Source organism: Equus caballus, chromosome 5, assembly GCF_041296265.1.
Source record: "Equus caballus isolate H_3958 breed thoroughbred chromosome 5, TB-T2T, whole genome shotgun sequence".
NCBI lineage: Eukaryota > Metazoa > Chordata > Mammalia > Perissodactyla > Equidae > Equus > Equus caballus.
The window spans coordinates 6,756,778-6,765,639 of record NC_091688.1 but is presented as its reverse complement, the minus strand read 5'-3'; the positions used below and the strand labels follow the sequence as shown (position 1 = coordinate 6,765,639).

At 36.9% G+C, this 8,862-nt stretch overlaps 1 long non-coding RNA gene across 1 annotated transcript; it reads right to left on the bottom strand.

Moving 5' to 3' along the window:
• Window positions 1–663: 663 nt before the first annotated feature.
• Window positions 664–2,296, bottom strand: LOC138924213 (uncharacterized). Its single transcript, XR_011438983.1, has 2 exons — window positions 2,071–2,296; window positions 664–842 (listed from the first exon to the last, which is right to left on the bottom strand). It is a non-coding gene; the product is annotated as an uncharacterized lncRNA (long non-coding RNA).
• Window positions 2,297–8,862: the final 6,566 nt, after the last annotated feature.

Sequence of the window (8,862 nt, the reverse complement as noted above, 5' to 3'; positions counted from 1 at the left end):
ATTTGGCATTGTGCCTACTTTGGGGTGTATGTTCATTGAGTTAATTAAATTGTTTTAGCCCTGAGCTGACATCCCCTGCAATCCTCCTCTTTTTGCTGAGGAAGAGTGGCCTGAACTAACATCTGTGCTATCTTCCTCTACTTTATGTGTGATGCCACCACAGCATGGCTTGATGAGCAGTGTGTAGGTCCACACCCAGGATCCAAACGCAAACCCCAGGCCACTGAAGCAGAACATGAAATTAACTACTATTCCACTGGTCAAGCCCCTAAATTTTTGATTAAAGTATCTTCCTTATTATTTCATCAGTAAGATTTTTTTAAAAAATAGCAATGTTAATAGCTACTGTTTATTCAAGCAAGTATGCCAAGTACTGTGCTGGTTGTTTCACATGATAATAGTAAAAACAGCTAACATCTTTTAGTACTTAGTGTGTTACACATTATGCTAAAATTTTTTACTTGAATTATTTCATTTAATTCTTTCAGAAACTGCTTGAAGTCAATCTCACTATTATCTATTATTTTCAGATGACAAAACTAAGGCTTAGAAAATTTAAGTGACTCTCGGTAAGATTTTTTTAAGTTAATTTAGCTGGGGGAATTTTTGATTGTTTTCGTAGTGTTGAGATTGTTTTCACAAACTTGTTTTGAACACGAAAGGTCTTGAAAGCCACAATGACATTTAATCCAAGAAGTTAACAAATTGTATCCTCATTTGCTGATGACTGGCCATTGCTTCTCTCCTCAGTGCCAGGAAAATGTAAGTCTGTGGTGAGTTGGTCAAATAACTGAGCTTAGTGGAGGCAGCAGGACTCAGAAACCAAGAACCTAGGGCAGAACCTGGGGTCAAAACAGAAATCATGACAATAAAGTAGACATTTAAAATAATGGATTTACATCTGATCAAACAACAATAGCCAAGAGATAGTATTAGTCAAAAATTGAGAATGCACTCCTCATGGGTCCCTTCCAGCCTGGTTTCTAACTCTCTTGATTTCATACTCTTAAAACTTGATCTGAAAACATCTGTGCTAAAAAGTCATCAACATGGAAGACATTTGAGGCATCATGTCAAATTAATGTCCATATGTACATGTGTCTGGTGCAACAGCAATGCACAAATGTATTTTCAGGAATGTTTAGAAACAGAAGATTTTTGAATATTTGTTTCTACAGCTTCCTTCCCAAGGGCTATTAAAAAAATCCAGATACAGACAAAGCTATTAGCCTGTAGTCCTGGACACTATGGAGAGATTACAGTTCTGAGTCTGAGGGATTTCATTTGTAATCCAGTAAGAATTACTAGTTTAAGGTGTTAGTAAAAAGTTTAACTATCACTTGAGTTGAAACTAAAAATAACCATGAGTGCCCAAACATGGTATTAAGCCATGTCAAGATGGTTTAAGGAGAGAAAACACGGCATGGTGCAGTTACATCCCTGGGTGCGTAGCATGTGGCTATGTAGTAATGTGTCCAGATGGGTATGTTGTAGAAAATGGCCTGTTGATCATGTGCATGAGAATCCCTTGGAAGAACTTGTTAAAATATAGATTCCTGAGCCCTATTATGGAGCCATTGGATTATTTGGGATTTAGACCCTAGGGTATTTGCAAATTTACATTAATAAAGTTCCTAAATTATTTTATGTACATTGAAGTTTGAGAATAATCACCCTAAATGTATAAGGTTTGGGCTGTTCAAAGGAAATACTTCTCACTTTACATTTTAAGAAAATAGTTACCTTAGGAAACAACATATAAGATAAGGTTCGGGCACTTCTACTCTAGGAAGAAGAAAAGGTGTGTATGGAAGTAACTAAAATTTGATACAGCATGAGAGTCAAACTTATAGTGAAGCATCATTTCTTAAATTGTGTTTGACACACCATTCATATCCTCTGAGATGTTAACAGTTGTTACAAGTAAAAAAGATTTCATGCCCCAAACATCCAAGATATGCTGAACTAAACTTAGTTTTCTTTATTATGGGACTTATCAGAACCTTCAACATTCTCATATGTATTATCACTCTGCATGAGGGGTTACAATATAGAGGTTTCTGATCTCACTTGATGCTGGAGATTTCCACAGGTTGATTAATAGAGTTTAACTGGACACTAGTGTAATATGTATCACAACTTCGGGAATTACGGTTCAGGCAAATAAGCAGGCGTTCCAAGGAAGGTGAGATCACTTTCCAGACCAAGCGATCAGGGAAGACTCCGTGTAGTTGTTGGCGTTTGAGCTGTGTCCAGTCGTTACTAGCAATCATTCCTCAGCAAAGACAAAATATTCATGAAAAAGGGACTTAGTAGAATTATGTTATAAGTAGTTATCATCCTTGATAAAGGATCCTATCATCAGAGAAAAAGCTTTGAATTTGACAACTTGGAGATATTTAACCTTTGAGATGGCAGTGGCTGGAGAATTAGAGGAGTGGAAGTCTAATTTCACAAGATGGAGAATGAAGAGCAGTAAGGAAGTAGATTCTTAAGTGAACGTTTGTAAAAGAAGACGGCAGCTTGGTGTGGGTGAAAAAGTAGATTGAGGGAAATCATTTTTTTAAATGGGGGAGAGGTCTGAATATTTTATTTTATTTTAATGAGTAAATTTTTTAGAAGCATATTTAGAGGTTCTTTCTAAGTTACAGGATTCTGACTCAAGATAATGTCAAGATCATTCATGCAATCACTATTTATTGGGTGCTTACTGTGCACCAGCTCCGCGTAAGTTCTGTGTATAAATAAAGGATCTAACCACAGATTTAAAAAAATGAAAGTCATGCTTGTCTCTTCCTTTGCTTAGCTTTTCAGATTCAGTAAAATAAATCAAGTCAGACTAACAAAAAGGAATTTCCCATTCCAATTATTTTCTTTATTAATAGGTAAAATTTATTCCTAAGGGAAGTCATTGACATAGTTCTTCATTTACTAGACGAAAAACTGACAAGATCTTTGTGGGCCCTAATTATTCACTTCTGTACTCATCTACTATCAACAAATGTTTGTCTACTGTTGTGCCTAATGTACTGCTCCCCACACTTGGCATTATTGCTAGTTGGAGGAAGTAGTATAAGATTAAAATACAAGAGGGAGCCAGGAAGACAAGACACTTCTGAAGAACAAGAATGTGGGAGGAATTTGCTTTACCACGTATCCAGGTTTATTACAAAGATGGTAATTAAGACAACGTGGTTTTGCACATGGGCAAACAAATAGGCCAGTGAAACAGAAGAAAGAGGCCCAAAAACAGGCCCACTCAGAGATCAGCGCCTGATGGATGACAAAGATGGCAGTAGAGATTTGTGGGGAAAATAAATTTTCAATAAATGACACTTCAATTGGATATCCACATGGGAAATAAGTGAAAATGGACCCACATTAGACCTTACATAAAAATAAATTCCAGGTCGAGTTAAAGCTGAAATTTGAAAATAAAAATTATAAAGCTTTTAGGAAGACAAACAGGAACAACTTCAAGTAAACAGGAATAACTCTGTGTAAACAAAAATAACTTCAGGATAGGAAAGAAATGTTTTAAATAGCCATAAAGTAAAAGATCAATAAATTCAACTATGTTTAATTAAACACTTCTGTTCATCAAAAAAATGTGGAAAGGCTGAGAAGACAATATATGGTGTGCTTTTAACACATACTTGCTACATGTATAATCGGCAAAGAAATTGTATTCAGAACGTATGAAATTTTTACATATCAATAAGAAAAAGACAACTTAATAGAGAAAATGGACATGTAGTTCATAAAAAGGAAGTCTAAATGGCCAATATACCTATGAAAGGGACATAATATTAGTAATTAGAGAATTGCAAAACCAAACTATAACGAGATACATTTATACTCTACCAGATTGAAAACAGAAATCTGATAAAACCAAGTGTTGATGAGTACATATATGACACAGTGATAGAGGAAAAGCATACATCTTTATAAAATAGGTTGACACTATGTATTAAATTTTAAGATATTTATGCCTCCTGACTCAGGGGGGTTGTTCTCAAACTTTTTGGTCTCAGGACACTTTCATACTCTTAAAAATTATTGCAAGCTTTGTTTATGTGAGTGGTATCTGTAGATATTTACTGTACTTGAAATTAAAACTAAGAAAAATTCAAAATATATATTTACTAATTCATTTAAAAATGATATTAAATAATATTAAAAGTAAATGTTACAACTTAAATAAGGTATTTTTAATAAAAATAATTGAAATTTTCAAACAAAAAAAATTTAGGGAGAAGAGTGGCATCATTTTACATTTTTGCAAATCCCTTTAATGTCTGGCCTCCTAGAAGATAGCTGAATTTTCATATTGGCTGCTGCTTTTGGTCTGGTGCAGTACCACACATGATGTAGTCTCTGGAAAATTCCACTCTATATTCGTGATAAATTGAGACTGGAAAGGAAAAATAAAACCCCAATATCATCATGACAATCATTTTTCACACACAGAACCCCTGAAAGTGTCTTGGGGGGCCCCAGGAGTCCCTGGGTCACCCTTTGAGAACTGCTGCCATAGAGAAACTCCTCCGCCAGGATGCAAGTATAAAGGCATTCCTAACAGCATGTTCCTAACAGCAATTGCTCATAGAAAGAATTCAAACGTCCATTTAGAGTGGAATGGATACATAACCTGTATTATGTTCCCATGATGGATGCCTACGAAGCAGTGAAAATGAATGAACTACAGCTATGTGCAACAACGTGGATGAGTATCACAGACATAAGTTCAGCAAATGAAGCAAGTCTTAAAAGAATGCATACACACTGACTCCGTTCACAGAAAGTTTGATACAAGCATGAACCATAATGTTTAAGAATGTATACTTTAGTGGCAAAACTATAAGGAAAAGCTAAGCAATTCATGTCACAAAAAACAAGTCAATGTTTACCAATGGGGGGCCAGTTGTGATGCGCAAAGAGGAGGTGGGATGGGTTTGGGTGCTAGCAGTGTTCTGTTTCTTGACCTAGGTAGCGATTACATAGGTTTTGCTTTGTAATTCTTTGTTAATTATGCTAAAATGTACAAGTAAAGTTTATTTACTCTGTCTTACTTATTAAATATCCTATAATTAAAAAAATAAAAACAAAAATACAAGAGCAAAGTTGGAGAATTTCAGTGGATGTCACACACAGATACACTCATGGTTGTTTCAGTTATCTAGTACTGTTTGACACACCATTTACTCAAACTTTGTAGCTTAAAACAACATTTTATTGTTTTTATGCTTCTGTGGGTAGACCTTGTGGCTGGACAGGGGCTGAACTTAAGGAGTGCTTCTTGACTCCCATGTGGGGCTCCTCCAAGAGTCTGACTGTCACAGCTAGGGCTGACTCGGCATCGTTCTCTCTCCAAGAGTCTCTCTGGCCAGATAGTCCACTTTTCATTGTGGCTCAGGGCTCCAACAGCAAACACTGCAAGATGATAAGCCCCAAGGTGCAAGTGGTTATCAAGCCTCTGTTTGCATCATGCTTGATTATGTCTCATTGAGCCCAGAGTCAATGTGGGTGGGGCCTACACAAGGCATGAATACAGGAAAGAGGAGGCACGCTTCATTGGAAGCCATGACTGTAGCTGTCTACCACAATTGTATATACATACACTATATACACAGACGCACACCCCCCCCCACCATGTAATTGCCTACTACAATTGTACATACACACAATATACACATGGATAAACACATACACATATATACAGATATATACAAATATAAAGTATGAAAAGATATGTCGAGAGAGAGAGAGAGATGTAGATATACAGTAAGGAGAAAAGCCTTCACCGCCTAAGGATGGGCCCACTTGAAGGAAAGTGGATGATTCGAGTAATTACTATGTCCCACCCAAATTTAAGGTTCTGATGCTTGTTATGTAAGTTGCAAGTTTCCCTTTTGCACAGTCACTGGCATCTCTAGTCTCCTTAGTCCAAGTTAACTTGACTAAAGAAACCAGCAAACAAATTGGGAGTTAAAAAGAAGAAGAGGAAAAACCGGTGTTGAAAATCTGCCGTTCCATCTGCACACTGATAGGGCTGTGGTCATCTGCAAATAATTAAAAGAGCAATCATCAGTAATGCTGTATGGGTTTCTAGGCTCAGTTAGAAGTTTATAGCAACTTCATTTAGCTTTCTCCAGCCAGAAAATCCTTTATAATGGTAATGGAATAATAACTTCTACCAGCCTGGAAGATAACATAAATATCAAGTAAGGAACACATTGGCTTTTGGCCCCACTCTGTGAGTGCACAGGTACGTCCTGTGGGTGTTGTCCTGGAGCACATGGCTCCTGAGTGTGCCACCTGAGATTTGATGTAATGCACAAAGCAAGCAGGGAATGATACTCGAAAGGGAAGACGCCGCCAACAAGCATGCTGACCAAATAGCTTTTGAAATTCTTTTTAGCTATTTGGCTGAGAAGATGTTTGAACGTAAAGATAAGTAGCTTGTGTGTGATAACTGAGTGGTCAGCAATGTAAGCTTCTATCTCTTTCAAACTTCCTATGTTTGTTAACTTTCTTTTCAATTCAAAGAAATGATAACCTTCCATGCCCTTAAATTTTAATGTAAAACAAACCTCCAGTGTTTAAAGATGCATTAAAAACTTAGCAAATAGAAAAAATCAATTTACCTTCACCAATATAAAATCTAAATTAAATTGATTCCAGTTGGACAAGATGCTCACGTTTCTCTAGATACCTCAGTATTAACCGGTATTTGCCTAGGCTAACAATGTTCTCCTGTTAGAGATAAAAATAGACCCACAAGTATCCTGTGAGAGACTCTCCCAAAGTGCGCATTTGCCATTCCTCAGCAGGGTCAAGCTTCGCTTCATCCATCCCAAAGAAGTTATGAGGGTGAATTTCTTCTTCTAGAAAGCTACCCTCCTTAAATAGTGATGCTGTCAGGAGATTTTGAACAACAGACCAATGATTTCCAAAACACATCTAAAGATGCCTCCTAAGCCAACACAGATCCTGTTTCTGTCTTTTCTAAATTTTGGAGGCTTTGAAAATCTTCACTGATGTAAAAACTCTCTTGAAAGGATCAGTTAAGAACATTGGGATTTTATGCTTAAAACAATTAAATGGTATTTTTTTTCTCCTAATTCAAAAGCAGGTGAGAAAAAAACATTTTCCTTATGATAGCCTAGACTGAGGATAGACAGGGAAAAAGGAAATTTTCAGGAAAAATAAAACACTTTTCCATGATCATTAGTCAATATTTTGTGCATGTTGGTTTTCAAACAAAGGAAATTTTGGTATGAGAATCATCAGGGTCAAAAAAAAGTCCTGTGCCTGCAAAGGAGCAGAGAAGTGTTTGCGAATCTACTCTGTGTTAGAGAAGTGGCAAGAGGGATGAGCTATCATTTAGTTGGTAGGAGCATGAGGCTAGGAATTTGACAGACCTGGGCTCAAACCTGGCCTTTGCCACTGGAGCTCTGTGAAACTTTGGACTAGTTCTTTAACCTCTGCTTTCACTTCCTCATCCGTAACATGTGCATAGTGATATGAAATCTATATTGCTTTTAGAATTAAATGGGATCACGCATAAAACACTTAAGATAGTGCCTGGCACAGCTTAAAGTTGCTGTTAGAGTTTTTATTTTTCTCTTCTGGCAACAGATTGTTGTAGCTGTTTCAACAGTTTAACCCCACATCTCTACCAAGTTGCCAAAGGAGAATTTTCCATCCCTGCCCCTCTTAACCACACCCTACTTTAATCATGAACCAGATTTCGACACCATCCCTGAAAGGTCACCACCCACTACAGATTTTCTCTGTTGTTTTAAGTTTCACTGCACCATAAATGCTAAAAGCAATCTATCAGCCAAAGTGATACTTAGTATCTCTTATTAAGAGACTGTACTGTTATAGTATGCCACTATAATCTAGAAAGGAAAAACATGTAATTTAGACGTCATGAGTGTGAGGGCATTCACAATACCCTCAATTCCAATGGCTTCAAGACAATACTACATGCTTTGTTCAAGGAAGAAAGAGTTTATACTCTGTAAGACCATCTCTCCAAGGGCGAGAAACATTTAAACAAGGTCAGTATCACCTAAGACCTCCAAGTGAGCCTCGGTCTACATCTATCTATCCATCCATCTTACAACATAATTCCAACGACGGAACACTGCAGATTTAAAAAAATTTATCCTCAAACTTAATTTATGTTTTATATTATTTTTGTTTCATATTTTAATTTTGCTTGTGAAACACACCACACCCAGTTTATAATGTAATTATCTCAAGAACATTGGGAACTTTAATTTTGGAACAGATCTTGACAATTCAGTTATTCTCCATCTGTATCTCCTTCTTGTGCAATGATGGAAAACCCAATTAAATTTGATTTAAGCCAAAAGATAAATAAACAAATAAAAAAGGGAGTGGAAGCTTTTTGGCTCTCCTAGCAGAAAGGGTAGGGGTAGAACCAGTTTTAGATCCAGGGACTCCATAAATGCTAATAGACCTTAACTGCTCTATTCTTGCAGTTCTACTTGGGTTCCATGAGATGGCGAGTACTTCCAAGCCCAATTGGCCCCAGGTTTCTGTCCAACAGAAAAGAGAGTTTCTTTTTCTCTCCCTCCCTCTTTCTCTCAGATCCTACTGAAAAATGCATTGCACGTGAGAATTCTGTGAACAAAGATGGTTGAATGGATATTAGGCCAAAAGCAAGATATCTGGTAGACTGTCTCCTCAAGTGGCTTCAGGCAAGAGTGAGATGGTTATTTAGAGTGGGCTACCCTGAAACTCTCATATTTTTATATCTGCTAGAATATTTGGAAATAATCTAGTCCTCTATGTCCATCTCAAAGCATCTCATCACATGCTAAACAG